Source organism: Dasypus novemcinctus, chromosome 14 (assembly GCF_030445035.2).
Source record: "Dasypus novemcinctus isolate mDasNov1 chromosome 14, mDasNov1.1.hap2, whole genome shotgun sequence".
Taxonomy (NCBI): domain Eukaryota; kingdom Metazoa; phylum Chordata; class Mammalia; order Cingulata; family Dasypodidae; genus Dasypus; species Dasypus novemcinctus.
The window spans coordinates 36418317-36421690 of record NC_080686.1 but is presented as its reverse complement, the minus strand read 5'-3'; positions in this window follow the sequence as shown (position 1 = coordinate 36421690).

The window sequence follows — 3374 nt, the reverse complement described above, 5'->3', positions numbered from 1 at the left end:
CATGACTTCAAATATTCCTTTCCAGTGTATCTTTTGAAAGCACCAATTTCAAAGGGTAAATTTTACTCAGTTTTGTTCATTAAAATGATCACCAAACATTTGCTTTTATTTTTTCAGAAAGTCATACTGCATCAAGGTTATAATTGAGTTTTATGAAACTCCTTATAATGGAAAGCATCTTTTATTAAAAGTAGAGAGGGAAGCAGTTGTACCTCAGTGGTTGAGGGCCTGCTTCCCACATACAAGGGTCCAGTTTCATTCCCTGTTACTTCCTAAAAAAAGTAAATATCACCCCCATCCTTAGATACTAAAGGTGTTTTCTGATGAGAACCTATCCTAAGTAGTTGAGTCCATAGAGTTACGTAGACTGGTGAAATGACTACTGGAGTCATAAAAGGCCAAGGCTTATTAAACAAAATCATACTTTAAGTTCTGTGATCTGCTTGTTTTTAATATTTAATTTTATCCATTTATCCCCCCACCTCAGTCTCAGTGCTCACTGTCTCCTCTCTGTCTGTCTGTTGTGTGCTCTGTCTGCTCATCTTCTCTTTAGGAGGCACTGGGAACTGAACCTGGGACCTCCCATGTGGGAAAGAGGCGCTCAATCGCTTGAGCCACCATTGCTCCCTGGTTTGTTCTGCCTCATTGTCTGTCTTCTTTGTGTCTCTTTGTTGCATCAGCTCGCTTTGCCTGCCCGTCATTTCAGCTTGCTGTCTTGCTCATCTTTTCCAGGAAAGACTGGGAACCGAACCTGGGACCTCCCATGTGGTAGGCGAGAGAGAGCTCAATCACTTGAACCACATCTGCTTTCCTGTGATCTTTTTTTTTTTAAAGATTTATTTTTTATTTCTCCTCCCCCCCTCCCCCCATTGTCTGCTCTCTGTGTCCATTTGCTGTGTGTTCTTCTGTGTCGGCTTGCATTCTTGTCAGCAGCACTGGGAATCTGTTCTCTCTTTGTTGCGTCATCTTGCTGTGTCAGCTCTCCGTGTGTGCGACACCACTCCTGGGCAGGCTGAGCTTTTTTCGCATGGGACGGCTCTCCTTGCAGGGTGCGTTTTTGTGCATGGGGCTTCCTTATGCGGCTGACACCACTGGGTGTCATGGCACTCCTTGCGTGCATCAGCACTGTGCGTGGGGCAGCTCACCACTTGGATTAGGAGGCCCTGGGTATCGAACCCTGGACCCTCCATATGGTAGGCGAACACTCTATCAGTTGAGCCAAATCCACTTCCCTGATCTGTTCTTAAATGCAACTGTGTTTTCATTCTTTTTCCAGTGGCAGTTTTTGCTCTATGTATACCTTAAAACTATAGATTGTGAGCCAGAGAGCAGGAATGATGGAGTGTTAACAGTTTTTGGTTTTTGGAGAGTGTTGTTTATTTCGTTATCACTTCCATATCTAACACAGTGCTTTACACATGGTAAGCCCTCAGTAAATGAATTGACTCATTGGTGTGTAAGGATAGTGTCATAATCATATTCAAGTGGATCCTTAAACTTTGTCTTAACTTTCCATCAGTTAAAGGTTTTGCCCCATCTAATATTGAACCTAATTGGGGAGATGAATTTTACTGTACTTGTCTGCATATCAGCCAGTCTTCTGCTAGATCAGGGGTTCTTAACAAGGTGTCCGTGAGCTCGAGTTCAAATAAAATAAAAATTCTTGTGGGGATGTGTTGGTGCAGGTGTGATACATTTATTAAATTATGCACTCTATAGTGTGGACTTAGTAAGGGGTCTGTGAAACAAAAAGTTTTAAGAACCCCTGCTCTAGATCGTTGCTTGCCAGTCTTGATGTTCTTCCATGAAAAATAATAGTGGTCTCTTAAGAAACATTTCTCCAACAAAGATGTACGAATGGTCAACAAGCACGTGAAAAGATGCCAAGCATATTTAATCACTGGGGAAATTCATCTCAAAACCATAATGCAATATCACTTCATATCCACTAGGACAACTGTGATAAAAAAGAGTGGAAAATAACAGAGTTTGGCAAGGATGTGGTAAAATTGGAACCCTCATACATTGCCCGTGGGAATATACAAATATGCAGCTACTGTGGAAAACATTTTGGTGGTTCTGCAAAAAGTTAGAAAATTAGCATATGACCCAGCAATTCCACCCCAAAAGAATTGGAAACAGATACTCAAACAAAAACTATACAAAAGTTCATAGCAGCACTAGTCACAATAGCAAAAAGCTGAAAACAACCCAAAAGTCCAAGTGATGAATGGAAAAACAAATTGTGATCTATGCACTCAATGGAATGTTAACCAGCCATAAAGAGAATAAAGTATAGATTCTTCCTACAATGTGGATGGTGTGAAGAAGCCAGACAGGTTGTATGATTCCATTTAGACAGCAGATTTATGGTTGCCAAGGGATAGGACAAGAGAAGAACGGGGAGCAACTGCTAATACAGGGTTTCCTTTTGGGATGATGAAATGCTTTGAAACTAGAAAGAGAAGGTGGTTGCACAGTATTGCGAATGAACTGAATGACACTGAAATGTTCTCTTTATGTTAACTTTATGTGAATTTCACTTTTTAAAACAATAGTGGTCTCTCCCCTTCCTAAAAAGAAATAACAGGATTCATTTTTTCCTTAATTTTCTTAAAGCGTGCTATTTTTTTTACTTGGGATCTATTTAATTATGCTAAGTATTTTTCATAGGCAAGGTGTGTGTATTGATAGTTTTGAATCATATGTAATATATATATTGACTTTGCAACTTAAGTTTTAATATATATATATACTTTTAAGATTTATTTTATTTCTCTCCCCTTCCCCCCCTCCCCCAGTTGTCTGTTCTCTGTGTCCATTTGCTATGTGTTCTTATTTGTCGGCTTCTGTTGTTGGCAGCGGCACAGGAATCTGTGTTTCCTTTTGTTGCATCATCTTGTGTCAGCTCTCCGTGTGTGCAGTGCCATTCCTGGGCAGGCTGCACTTTCTTTCGCGCTGGGCGGCTCTCCTTATGGGTACACTCCTTGCGCGTGGGGCTTCCCTACGCGGGGGACACCCCAGCGTGGCAGGGCACTCCTTGCGCGCATCAGCACTACGCGAGAGCCAGCTCCACACGGGTCAAGGAGGCCTGGGGTTTGAACTGCGGACCGACCATGTGGTAGACGGACACCCTAACCACTGGGCCAAGTCCGCTTCCCCCTATATTTTAAAATCATCAATTTTAGTATTTCAAAAAGCACTATGACTTCCAGATATGTCTGTATCCACAAATAAGAAATCTAGTGGTCTACTGATGGACTTTCAGCATGTTAAATAAAATTCCATTGCTTTGATCTTCATAAAAAATGGTATTAGTAATAGCTGCCTTACTTTCCAGAAGCAGTTTTGAAGATTGAGTGAATGCACATGGA